The sequence below is a fragment of the Euprymna scolopes genome, chromosome 6 (genome assembly GCF_053919585.1).
Source record: "Euprymna scolopes isolate OS-2025 chromosome 6, ASM5391958v1, whole genome shotgun sequence".
In the NCBI taxonomy this organism is placed as follows: Eukaryota; Metazoa; Mollusca; class Cephalopoda; order Sepiida; family Sepiolidae; genus Euprymna; species Euprymna scolopes.
Window position 1 is genome coordinate 115421345 of NC_136487.1, and position 14926 is coordinate 115436270.

At 33.7% G+C, this 14926-nt stretch overlaps 1 protein-coding gene and 1 long non-coding RNA gene across 3 annotated transcripts in view; one reads left to right on the forward strand and one right to left on the reverse strand.

Moving 5' to 3' along the window:
- The window catches only part of LOC145277897 (kelch-like protein 10), a 123341-nt gene that overhangs the window by 74358 nt on the left and 34057 nt on the right, over positions 1 to 14926 (forward strand). The window lies entirely within an intron of this gene.
- LOC145277899 (uncharacterized) overlaps positions 1 to 14926 on the reverse strand; it is a 246078-nt gene that overhangs the window by 25299 nt on the left and 205853 nt on the right. For both annotated transcript variants that reach the window (XR_013868243.1, XR_013868242.1), the window contains exon 2: positions 5608 to 5735. This is a non-coding gene — a long non-coding RNA (uncharacterized LOC145277899). The remainder of the gene's footprint in view (positions 1 to 5607; positions 5736 to 14926) is intronic.

A 14926-nucleotide genomic window follows, 5' to 3' on the forward strand; every position in this document is an offset into this window, starting at 1 on the left:
ACACTACATCCCTTTGATTTCATTAAAGTATATATATATATATATATATATATATATATATATATATATATATATATATATATATATATATATATATATATATATATATATATATATATGTACTAAGTCTACAGGATTTCATATTAGACAGAACCTTTTCATTCGGATTGAACCCCAAACTTGCAACTCACTTGTATGAATATTGAACAGTTATTAGAGATGTTCGCACTGTAATGAATAGACAAACACATTACGTTTTTATACATCATTTCAGAAACAAAGTTACAATAGAAATGTTATAAATTACTCGAAGGGATTTTTACGGAATCATTTTAGTTTTCTTCTTACCATAAAACACTTATCAGCTAAATATATATATATATATATATTTTGTTGAGTACACCCAATTAACATTTTAATTTGTTGATTCATTTAAACAATTTAAAACTTAAAAATAAATCTCTTTCTTGCCATAAACAATAATTATTAGTTAAATATCGTTTAGGTAATGGACGTATTATGCACGAACTAACAGAGCTACCCGGGATTGATCGGGGTAAAAGAGGTAAACTCATTTCCGATTAAAACTTCCAGCTTTCTCTTTTCTCCCTCTCTCCCCAAACTTTACAGACAGTTCTCTTTCTATATCGATGACATTTCCATTCAAAAAATCATTGGTTGATCAATCGATAGTCTTGTTCCAATTGTGAAGCTTATGTTTGTCACGTGTAGTTGGACGAGATAAATCAATTAGAAAGATATGTACGACAAAGTTCAATATTTCTGTTAGTTTTACACACTGTATAGAATTGATTTATTGCCCGGAAATAGCCGTATTTGGTTATCCAGTTTAGTCTAGTATTAGGCGTTTTAATGGTATGAAATGAAAGAGAACGTTTGATAGACATATTTAATGATTTATTTATATATGTACTAGCTGACTCGATCCAGCATTGCCTGAGAAAGTGGTGTAACCTGGGAAATTCCTGCTATCAACTGTGAACTCAATGTGCCTCTGTATAAGATGATTCCTTTATTTCTTTTCACCTAAAATTGCAGCCTATAATTAAAAGTATGTACAACGATGTCTAGGGATGTCCAGCGCGAATGCAGGTCCCTTGAAGACCAATTCAAAATATTACTATGAAAAAAAAAGACATCGCCTGATTATATATATATACATATATATATATATATACATATATATGTATATATATATGTATATTCATCCTCCGTCAAACTACTTTCCTACCCCCTCTATTTGATAACATCAAAAGTAAAACCCCGGAACTTTTTGGCCATATCAAGTGATCAACCACTAGCCTGTCAAAGTTATGCTTTGAGGGTATGTTAGAAGGCATTTTGCCTTCTAACATACCCTCAAAGCAGAGGGAAGCCAAGGAGAAGGTGGAAAGGAAATGTTTTTGATTGGATATCTCTCAATAGTTGGGCGTTCATCAACCAACTTACCCGGGATTAAAACTAAGTCACGTGGGTCCGCAATCCGCACCAAGCGGAAGATGCGACTCATGATGACCATGAAAAATGAAAAGAACAGATTTTTTCTTTATCAGTTTTTTTTCAAGCTGAGATGGGGCATCCTACCAGATGTCAAACATTCACCCGCTAACTTAAATATTCCAACCGAGAGATCTTTTTTAAGATTCTGGCCTCCCCTTTAAGTGCATTTGTTTGAATCCCTCTTGCATTTGGTTCACCGGGTATATTTGCCAGGTAGTTTTTAAAATTCTTTTTCATGAGTCTGGTTTCCCTTATAATTACTGAAATCATAGAGATCTTTCAAAGATTCCAAATTCTTTTCATGTCATACATTTCGTATTTCGTTATCTTTCCCCTCTCTGCTTTGTTTAAGCCAGCATCATTGGGAACAATAACTTTTACTAAGGTTGCTTCTTTCTCCTCCTTGTCCCAGTAAATGTAATGCGAAATGTTATATGTGAAATGTGATATGTGAAATGTGAAAGCTTCAAAGCGTATAACCATCTTGTGTAACTCATTAAAAGACGTATTTATTAAGTAATACCTTTGGTCGACTGTTTTTAATTTATGAATATGAAAAAAAAAATACAATGTAAATTAAGTAAGGCTTCCATCTTCCTAATTATGTATTCCTTTTGTTAATGGGACATGTTTAACAGCTATGCGAGACTTCTTCGATCATGTAAATCGTGTTTGCAATATTAAAGTTTGGTACACAATGACTGTACAATGTAAACGGTAGCAATAGTTAATGCTTTGAAAATTTTAACAATGCGGCGATATAACTGCGAAAAAATAAGTACGTTATATGTAAACGAACGTGTACAGTTTCGTATTTTGTATTCATCATTTTAGAAGAATCACGAAAAAACGTAATACAACTGTAAATCTTAGCTAAGTGTGCGAATCGATAATACGTGCATACGAAGAGGTTAACGGAAGAAATCTGTTTTCATTTTCTCTTCTTTTCTAAATACAAAAGCTGATGTACATGTCGCTTGTCTACCTATCTACTAATATACAAAAGACGCTTTGTCTGCGTATGTCTGTGTGCGTGTGTGAGAGTTCGTTCCCTATGACTCCGAAACGGGTGGGCAGACTTTTATCATATTTCACACAAGTATGCTTTATATGTTTGGAGTGTTCTTAAATAGGTTTTGTATCGGAATGCCTCTGAAAAGTATCGAAAATCGTTGACCGATAATCGGAAAATCTGATTCGAAGAAGGAACAATCCAATTTTGAACAAAGTTAACCCCTTACAAAGTCTAACATCACAAGTGCATTTGAGAAGTATTATCACCGCACAAGCAAAAGGACCCGACGTATAAAATCAACGATAGTTTTTTTGGGTGTTTTTATAAGACAGGGGCGCGTTCGAAATGAACCATGATACTTGACTTTTGAACTGAACCATGATACTTGATTTTTGAATTTTAAACTTTAATTCAAGCTATTATATATAAAAATAATTTTCTCAAATCAACAGTAGATTCTCTACAGTGCAATGTATTATATCACTATGAGAAGACATTTGAAGTTTCCTCACCGTGTATCACAGTTGATGCCCAACTAGAACAATCGATTTGATTGAAAAATTGGTGATTTTTTCCGATTTCGATGACAATAAAAGCGTGGAACATTTGTTGATCGTCATTCAATCCAAGACAACGTCGGGTCTCCATGATAGGTTTCTTATATTTCTAAGTGACATGTCACCGATTCATTATAAAAAGCACTGATAAGATTGTAAAAAAACTAAATAAATAAAATTAAAAAAAAAAAACGTGACACCGAGTCGTAATCAATAAATATCTTTATTTGGTATTTAGCGACGGAACTTCATACCCGAAACTAAATACATCAGCAGAGGGCCACATATGATCAAAATACGTTGCTATCTTCGAAACATTTGTGTTTAAATGGATCGCCATGGAAACGGTGAAGCAATAGCTCTCACCACACAGGACTTTCGGGACAGACGTGATCTATCAATAGCGCGCAACACAAGCGATCATCGTGAATTGATATAGCTCTACGAGCACCTCCCAGTCTCGACTATTCAAGGAAACACCTTGAATCTGCTAAAGCAGCAGGAACTCCGATGAAATATGCTAATATTAGCATATTAATTTTGATGTTATCAACCTATGTATTAATACCGTAGTACCTTTAACGAATATACGTACGCGTATCACGGTTTCTAGATTATAAATTATTCGATCGAGAGATCCTATTTATTAAAACTGGGGATAAAAGGTGATAACATACTACGAACATTAAATTAGTAAATAGATATGCTAATACAACGTTCGTAGTATGTTATGACCTTTTATCTTCCTTTTTAATAAATAGGATCTCCCGATCATCAAATACGAAATACAAAAAAAATAAATAAAAATAAATGTCGCTTTTAGGCCGTACGTGAAGCTAAAATATACTTTCTTGGTCTTTTGCTTAGGATCCAATGGTTGTATCCGTTCTGTCTAAAGATGGTATAATGATATCGTGGGGTTTTCGTTCGCGCCGGGCGTCCATATAATGGAAATATGTCATAGATTTCTACAAGGATATCGGAGATAAATCGTAATAACCATATATATATATTGTGACACTACATTAACTAAATTTCTTAAATGCCCTGGTGTCTAACTCTGTTCCGTGGGGAGGCATAGTAAATAGGTACAATAATATCGCGTGGTCTTCATTATATTATATATATATTTATTATATTGAATAACCAGAGAATGCCCAGCAGCAATATACTACATATGAAAGATCATGCTGTGGAATTTCCACAGATCCCGCTAGTTAACTATTAATGTTTTGTTAGTGAATAAATTTTCTTATCAAGTTTGAAAAAAAAAGGTCATAGGTAAACTATGTTGGTGATTTATTTATATTTGGCGAAGTGGATAGAGACATTGAGTTTCTACGGCTTCAAGTGAGCATTGTCTGAAGATAGCGGTTTCAATCCTACCCAAAGCAGGTCAGAGGATTAGTTGACCAAAACGTGATGAGACAACAACAACTATGGAAGGCAGTAATTACTGGGGATATAGTTACAAGACTCAGCATTCCTATCCCGCCACGGTTAATCACCTGAAGAAGGTCAGAGGATGAATTAGCCGAAACGTAGTGAAACAACAACAACAACTATGAAGATGAGGATAACAGTTTGCAAAAAGAATGAATGCATAAACGGGAATAATTTGAATATGCTTTGGTTTCTCTCCAATTTGGATGCCTGGGGTCACCGTCCTGTCGCACCCTCCACTCACGCAACTAACCATGTTATTGGCAATATGATAACGTACTTAGCTATACTTCGTGTAAAACTTACTTAATCAGGGCCACTCAACGTAACATTTTTAAATAATCAGCAAAAAATTAAAAAAAATTAAAAAAAACAGCAAAGAGGATAACGCATTTCAAGTTGAAAAATACAGTTGCGTATCTTTAATTTAAAAAGTTACTAGCATGCCGCCCAACATTGCCCGGTCGTAAAACATACTTAAATATGATATTTTTAATAATGCAGATTTCTAATTTATTATTGTATTATGTTGGACCAAATATATAGTAATGATTTAAAAAGTTAAAAAATAAAAAAAAATGTAACTCGTGCGTATCCCCGAGAAGCGAAACCAAAACGTTTAGCTTAAGATTTACTTTTTCCTTTGAGGTTAATATCTGAGGCAAATTTTTTTCTGTTATCAAAGTGTAGTATCTGTTCCGGCAGATACTACAATCAAAGTTATATGTGGGAGCAACCCCACATATCAGACTATTGCTCTTGAGCAATCAATTTCGGTCAATGTAGGGGGAAACCCTTCATACCAATTGTTACTATCCAGTTCCCTCTCGAAGCAGCTGGCCCCCTTCCCCTCACTCTCCACATTAAAAAACCGGCCTTGTACCTAATTTGCTCAGTGGGGAAGCAAATAAATAACGAAATAAATAGAAAAAAGGTTTTTTAATATGAATATCAATACACACAAATTAAAACGTAAAGCTAAAACGATATAGTAATTTGTTGGGTCCTCACTAGTAACCTATGATTTCGACATTTCGTTAATTTTCAAACTACAGCCAGGCAAAAACGGACCTTTTCATCGCGGGCTTAAAACAAGCAAAGAAGACTTTCACTGTTCTATTTCGGTCCCGGCTCGTCAGGCAGTCACAGTATTCAACTGAGCATGGTGTATTTTTGGACAAAGACTCTTGCATGTTCATCTGAATAAAAAGAACAAGAAAATTGTTGTTATTAGTTTGAAATCAATACAAGTGATAGGTAAGAAAGAATGCAAGTTCAACAGTTATGAGGAAATGTATTCATCATGTATGATATGAAAAAAAAAACTGAAATCTTAGAGAGATATTAATCATACCAGTTATAGTTGCCACATGGCTTATGAAGAAGAACCTGAAGTCCTACCTAACTGATATTCCTGGTGAACCAAGTGCTAGAGAAATCCAGACAATTGCACTTAAGGGAACAGCGAGGATACTAAAAAGAGCTCTTGGCTGGTTTCAATAAAAAGCAGGACAATGTTGGCAGCTGGTTTGGCTGCCCCATACCAAGCATTACAATCATCAAAGAAAGAAAAATAAGCTTGTCAAATGGCATGATAGTGTAATTTGAAACGCAATCAAGGTGTTCTTCTTCTCTGCATATCTATTTCAATATCGATACTCAAAGATCGATAGACAAAGGACAAATATCTATATGTTCGGCAAAAACTTGAAACTTTCACAACGCACCCTAATAAAATTGGTATTTTGAATCGACTTATAGGTGTCTAAAATATCTAAAATTAAAAAAAAAGAACATTCAAATGGCAATTTATATCATTTAATGTTATCAAGACGAACACGCATATTTTAATGTTATCATATAAGAGCAAGTACCTATTTACTATGCCTCCCCACGGGACAGAGTTAGACACCATGGTCGTTTTTTAACGTGAAGAAAAGGTACAAAAATAAAAATTGTCTCAGTCGTGAAGGATTTCTCCTCCACCGAAAGAGAACAAGAAATGGAAGTGCAGCATCTGAAGAACAGATACTACACTTTGATCTTGACCAAAAGAATTTTATAAAAAGTCCTTTTCTTGGCCTGAAGGCCAAGAAAGACTAAAAGTTCTATTCATATAAGAGGAAGTAACTGATTTTTTTCACTCGAGTTATGTGCATGTTCAGAGAGAGGAATGAGTTGGGCGAAGAAGAAAGATGTGAGAACGGGGGAAAATGAGGGGAGTAGGAAAGTGTGTTACACTTTTTACAATCCCAGGTAACTCTGCTTATTATAAGATATAAATGTTATTTATCAATAAGGAAAATTATCATAGTCGGATGAAGTATTGTTTAAAAGAAAATAATTCGAAATTAATTTTATTTATCTTAATAAACCATCTATAAATAAAATCAAATGGCTAGATAGAATCAAATATTGATTTGACACTGGCCTTCGAAAGGACATTTTAAACTATGATGTGGCAATTAATTTATTTTTCTGTCCATTGTATACTTATTTGATATGATTTTTGTTCTCCTTCTTTCAAACATGACTGGTTTAAATATTTGCAATTGTATTCTGAGTATCGCCTGCACTGAGAATGTAACCTTCAACCTCCATAAGAATATCACTGAAAACTGAATTTTACTTTATCCGTTATACAAAAAGATCAATGATGAACGAGGGCACGCTAACACCGTAGATTAAATAAAGAGTTCCGTTCGAAATTCTGTACAGATTCCAGAGTTCGATAAAAATATCTGTGGGTTCGACAAGATACAGCGGTGTGAGAATAACATTCAAGATGAGAACAGTAGTCCGACTAAACCAAATAATACAATTTATCAATCCACATCTCAAAAATCCAAAAACATAAATAGAAACAATTTGAATATGATTGCGTTTCTCTCCAGTTTAGATGCCGCCTCTTCGTTCTTTCGCCCTCTTCTCTTACGTCACTAACAACGTTATTCATAATAGCATAATAGCATACGTCATGTCAAGCATACAGGGTGGAACGATAAATTTGTTGTCTAAAAGAAAACAATACTACAGCTTTATTTTAAAGCTTTTATCGAAAAAAATCAATTTTGGTAACTTGAATATGTAGTAGAGCAGACATTTATTCAATGTAGCCACCTTCAGCCTCAATTACCGCCTCGATAAGGGTCCGGAACTGGGAGCATGCCTTTTCCACAAACTTCAGCGGGAGTTCGGAAAATACTTGGCGGATGACGGCTATCAGGCTGGTTTTGTGTTGTGAGAGGTCATATTAGTGATGTTCTCGACGTAGAACCAAATGAAGTAGTCCAACGGGTTCTGGTCGGGGGAAGAAGGGGGCAGTGAGAGAAGGGTATAAAGTTGTAACACTTCTTCTGAACCAAGCCTGGTTCTCTTTAGACTTGTCGACTAGCGCCGAGTCTTGCTGCCACACCCAGGATCTGCTAGCGGCCACCTGATTGCACCAGGGATCATACTCTTCAGCACATCCAGGTATACTTTGATGTTGACTTTCAAGCCAACTTTCAAGATGTGAAGTAGCATGACGTGACTCTCACTTGAAACCACACCAAAGACCATAACGACGGAAACTTTGTTGAGCTGTGCCCTCAAGCGTTGACCCGTCCAGATCTGCATTTTGAGGGTGCTGGAAATGGTCCTGTTGTCATAACTTGGATTGGTAGAGATCATAAGTTGTACACCGGTGCATCTCCCATCTTGCTCGTTAAACATTGTGTCACTTTCAGACATGATAGAAGGTACTTATCGCGCTTGGGATTTGTACACAACTTGCCAACAACTAGTAGATGATCTGTAACAAAAAAAAAAAGAAAACTGGTTTTCACATAATGGAAATGGAATCATGTTGTCTTTTCTGGAGCGACAATTTTATTGTTCCACAGTGTATATACTCAGAGCAACTCAACTCCTATTACGAAATAAATTTAAATAATCATAAAAAAGACAGCAAGGCGGATGACGCAATTTAAGTTGAAGAATACAATAATCGTTTCCTACCTTTATTTATCTAAGTTACAAACACAAATAAATTAAAACTAAAACGATGCAATGTATAAGGCTAATAGGTACATGTAGTTATATATATATCTATATATATACATATATATATACATGTACCTATAGGCCTTATATATATGTGTGTGTGTGTGTGTGTGTGTGTGTGTGTGTGTGTGTGTGTGTGTGTGTGTGTGTGTGTGTGTGTGTGTTTTGATTTTTTAGCGATAATGAAATATTCGTCTCGGAATTAGTTTTCGCTAGGAAATATTGACGTAGACAAATAAATATATATATATATTATTTATTTAGTTTTAATTTTTGTGTTTTGCTGCACTTCAGCTCACTAGCGCAGTTTGTCTAGTATTAGGGCTAGAACCGCGAACAATAGGTTTTATGGTCGAGTGCATATACCGTTACGATACGGGCTCCTGCTGATATTATTTGCTATTTTTCTCATCGCTTTTTAACGTTATTTGTTGTTATTGATTTTTTTTAGCAATTATGAAATGTTCGGTATTAGCATTTCATTCCTAGGAGATCAAGGAATTCGGTTTCCCTTAGAAATATCGACCCTATTTTTAGGATGTAAACAAATAAATATTAATTATTTTTATTTTCTTGTTTAAAACAGTGCTCAACGTATACTTGTTTCGCTGCTCTACAGCTCATCATGTATATATATATATATATATATATATATATATATATATATATATATATATATATATATATATATATATATACTTCAGAATAGTTTTTATTTAACAATCAGTTGTTATGGAAACGTGAGATTGTAAGGTTTACAAAATATTACTGGCAGCAATATTCTATAAGTTATCCCATCTAAACAAGAATTGCTCGATATGCAAGATAGAGCAAATAAATTAAATTGTAATTCAATGAACTACAAAAAACTCTCATTGAAATGAATTTCATATCAAAGAATTTTTATTATTCTAAGCAAGACAAAGAATGCTTTAGAAAGTTAATCTCCTTAACCTATATTAGCAAATATTTATAAGGTATGCACCCTATTTGCTAAAGTCAGTGAGACATGGAAAGTCAAAGTCAAAATAATAAATCTATCAGAAGCAAATAGGGTGCATACCTTATAAATATTTGCTAATATTTTCTCTCCTCTGATGAGATGGTAGACATCGAAACCCTATAAGCCGAAATTGAATTACTCTATGAACGCATTACTAGCCTAGAAAAAGACAACAAAATCACCACTCACCCTGGGTTAAGAGATATCCTAAAAGCGGAAGCTATAAAAACCCGATTCTATAAAAAACACAACTCGGTACTTACTACCGATTTAAAAAATGCTGCCAAAGAACTACGTAACCACCCTAATATAGTTATAAAAAAAGCTGATAAATCCAATATTTTCGTCATTCTCAATAAATCCGATTATGATGAAAAACTTGAAAATATTATTAATGATAATACGAAATTTAAAAAAATTAGTAAGAATCCTACTAATACACTTAAAACGCAAGTCAATAAACTAATTACAGCTAATAATGCACAAATTGGTAATTATCAACTCCCTAAAATAATTGGAGACTATAAACCTGGTTACTTATATGGCACAGTCAAGACACATAAACCTGATTTCCCTCTCCGACCTATTATACCCCAAATTCCGACTCCCATCTATCGCCTAACAAAAACACTAAACGAACTTATCAGCCCATATATTCCTAGTAAATATAGCGTTAAGTCCACACACGAACTAATACAAATATTAAAATCAATGCAACCAGAAAACAAAATAATTTCTTCCCTTGACGTAGAAAGTTTATTTACAAATGTACCTGTAGTAGAAACAATAGATATAATTATCAAGAACATTTATAATAATCCATCACTCCCCCCACTTAAAATTAACAAAAGAGTTTTAAAAAAATTGTTACTAATTTGCACTACAGAAGTACCCTTCTATGACCACAATGGTAACATTTATACTCAAATAGACGGTGTGGCAATGGGATCAGTCCTCGGACCAACCCTAAGTGAATTCTACATGGCTGACTTAGAGAACAAAATATTTAAAAACAACATAAAACCCCCAATTTATGTACGCTACGTGGATGACATTCTCATTTTAGCTGAAAATAATGAACAGATACACCAATTACAGCACCTCTTTCAAGAAAATTCAATTTTAAAATTCACAGTAGAGTTAAATAATAACAATAAAATTCCATTTCTTGATGTCCTTATTGATACGTCTAATAACACTTGTAATACATCTGTATATAAAAAACCAACTAGCATAAACTCTAGCCTACTGAACTTTAAAAGTGAGTGTCCACAAAGGTACAAAATAGCCATAATAAAAAATTTACTACTAAATCGCGCAAAAATGATATCCTCCACAAAAAAAGCATTGCTAATTGAAATAAAAAACATTAAACAAGTACTCATCAATAATCATTTCCCCAATTACATTGTTGATGAACAAATAAAAAAAATGCTACAATCTTCCGATAACCAGAATAATAACGTTAGCCAACACCGCAATGCAAACCCCATTAATATATTTTACCAAAATCAAATGACGCCTAATTTCAGAATCGAAGAAAATGCAATAAAAAATATTATACGAAGATACTTGACGCCTGTTGATAGTAATTTTAAAATTAAATTTATTATCTATTATAGGAAATTTCGAACACAAAACCTTGTGGTTAAAAACAACTCTTCACCGGTGATAAAAACGTTGGACCAAACCAATGTAGTGTATAAATTTAAATGCTCTATTGGAGAATGTAACTCCAAAAATAATACATACATTGGGCATACAACAACAACGTTGTCCCGGCGAATAACTATGCACCTTAACGACACAAGCGCGATTTACAAACATTTAAAAAAAGAACAATGTTAGAAAGGTACTCGTTGACAACACAAAAATTATACAACGGGAAAATAATGTAAAAAAATTAAAGATTCTTGAAGCGTCGTACATTAGAACTCTTCAACCTAATATAAATGACATTGCATTTCAAAAAAGCAGTAACGTTCTGAAATGTCTTGCGTAGTCCGTGTTGGACGGACTTCGTACATTGTGTCTACGAACTTGCTGGTTTTAACACTCGAATTTTTAATCGACTTTTATTCTTAATCGACTTTTATTTTAACTCATCACTGAATATATATATTTTAGTTTTCATTTTTAATCCTCATTTTCGCAATCCTGTATTTTTAACACCTGATGATGATTCATGGACGAATCGAAAGCGCTCGTAACAGCAACATGTATGGATCCTTTATTAATATTTTTGATTTTGAAACAAAAAAGACAATACGAAAAATTGAAAAATTGAAAAAAAGAATTATAAGAAAAAATGTCTCCGTTGTATTTAATAATATTTGCTTGAATGAAAAAATGCTGCCTAAATATACCAATTTCATATATATATATATATATATATATATATATATATATATATATATATATATATATACACGCACATATATACATATATATACATATATATATACACATATATATATACATACATATATATATGCATATATATATATGTATATATATACATATATATATATATATATATATATATATATATATACACACACACATATATACATCATTGTTTCAAGATAGTGTGTATGCCAAGGAGAAAGCCGTGTCAACTAGATCATGATTAATGCTTCTCACTTTTAGTTACAACGTTATAGTAAATCGGTCCGTCATTTTGTAAACACCAAAAGGAATTATTTCCCTTTGTTTTTTGATACTTGTGCACTTTTTCTACCGTGCTGAAATAATAACGTCATTATTTCAAAAGCTATTCTTAACATGGAGAGGGTGTTTCGTAACTATTCTGTGCTTCCACCTAACAATTTAATAATAATAATAATAATAATAATAATAATAATAATAATAATAATAAAGATATTGTGAAACTTGAATTTAATCTAAAAATATCACGATATCAAAAGTGCATAAGCACCGGGGTTTTCTCCCCCCCCCCTATTTTGTAAACACGGAAGTAGGGTTTTCGGGTGTGCTGAAAACGAATATCAATTTTTGCAAAGTCAGTCACACTTCGCGATCTCAACGTACGTTTGAAAGTCGTTATTTAGAAGGCCCATGATGTCGTAAGTGCGCCGTAAGCCAGAGAGTTACAGGTTCGAGCCTGGCTACTGCGGGTATTTTTTTTTTTTTTTCGTCCGCATTTTTTTAGGAGTTGCCCATTTTTTGTTTGTTTGTTTGTTTGTTTTTTACGCTCGCACGGATACTCGCATGATTGAAACATGTTTTAAGGCTAGGTTGCTCAATAGCCTTATTATACCACCTCTCCACACCCGGGCAACGCTGGGTATCGCCGCTATTTATTTATCAAGGTCAAATGTTACTTGAGAAAAAAGGTTCATGGGCTTCATGGCTTATCAGTTAAAGTAACGAAGAATATTATGAGAAGATTGGAAACGATGAACTTAATTGATAAGATTTCAATGCATATGAGAAAGTATTTGTTGACATTGGATTTGAAGACGGTCATGTTGTAGACTGTAGAAAAGCAGGCAAGTTATAATGTGTACCACGGATAGGAAATCCTTAGAAAGCTTTGTTCAGAGAAATCCATTTTGATGCTAGGCACATGGAGAAAAAAATATTTGCAGTTGTAATAGAAGACGAGTTCTTGCTTTGAATATTTTATAAGGAAGAATTAATGATTGGAACTCGGTCGAGCACCTTCTATGGAAATAATGATAGAGTAGAGAAAGACGAGCAATGTCTTTTCTGTTAGAAAGGGGTTGTAGAGAACAGAAGAGGTCATCTTCCACTAGTTTTTTGTCAATTAAAAATGGGCAAAAGTTATAGCCCGTTGACCTAAAATAATTGCTTTACGCCAAATTGATAGTCGAATATGTTTAAATTCGTGCTCATTTTTGTATAAAATACTAATCCCTATTACTTAGTTCGTTGCATCTTATCGTAACAAAAGTCCATGCAAAATTTCAGCCAGATTGGCCAAGTAATTTACGAGAAAACTTCTACAGTAAATGTGGTATTTTAGTGGCATTAAATACTAATCCCTATTAATCTATATTAACCCCTTACTATGCATTGAATGGATACCATAATACTTAGTTCCCTATACTTTCTGTAAAGGTTTATACAAAATTCCAGCCAGATCAGCATCATAGGTTCCGAGAAAAAATGGAACGGACAAACAGATAGACAAAGAGCTATATAATATAGATAGATTGTGAAGTTAATTTTATACTGTCAAGGGGAAAAAGTTTTTTTTTTTAGTTTGTCCAAAGGAAGAAGTTCGAACCCTACAATGAGTTTTTATATATTTTTTTGTGTTTGTTTCTCTATGGGCTACAACTTAGTCCTCTTCAAATCTGGCAATAAACTCTTGCCATAAACCGTCTTCAAATCACTTATTTCATTTTAACTTATAACTTTACATCATCAATACTCTGATCCCCATGTGGCATCAATTGAAATGAATGGCTCTCGTCTTGGGGAGGCTCTATGTTTTGAAAAGCTTCTGGGCTTGACCATTACTCCTGATCTGAAATGGAACACATACATCAAATCCGTTGAAAAGGCCGCTGGAAAAATGGTGGGTTCCATCTATTGATCCAGTAGATATCTCACTGCTGATGGAATTCTCTATCTATGTAAAAGCAGGTACTCCAAGGATGGAGTACTGTTGCCACATCTGGGCAGGAGCTGCTAGAAAGGACTTGTCCTGGCTTGATAGAGTTCAAAATAGACTTTGTGGGCTCGTGGGAGATATCATTTTCTCTTCCCTGCAACCTCTTTCTCACAAAAGAGATGTTGCAAGATTGTCTCTGCTTTATCGTTATTTTCATGGCAAATGCTCAACTAAGCTTCAATCTATGGTCCACTCTCGCCAAAATTTCACAAGAAACACTCGTCTAGCAGAAAGCACTATCAATAATCCCCCCCACTCTTTATCTGTACCTAAACCTAAACATAGATTCCATGAACAAAGCTTCTTTCTTAGAACTGCACGCTCGTGGAACTGTCTTCCATTTTCCTGCTTTCCAGCTGACTACAATATCGTTGTCTTCAAGTTCAACATAAACAAGTTCTTGATGAGCTGTTCCATTTAAGTTAACAAATTTACCGAATTTCCATTACTAGCGATTACTATATTACCCTTTTGACTACTGTACACTCTTAACCCTTATCTTCGAGTGGTGTCCGAGCCTTGATAAGTGGTGATGCCTATGTAAAATAAAATAAAATAAGATAAATATATCCAAAAATTACTGAAAACGATAAGGTACAAAAAAATATTAAATGAACCTTTTTTTGACGAAAATTATCAAAAATAAAATATTTGTCTGAAAAAAGAAAAAAAAACACAAA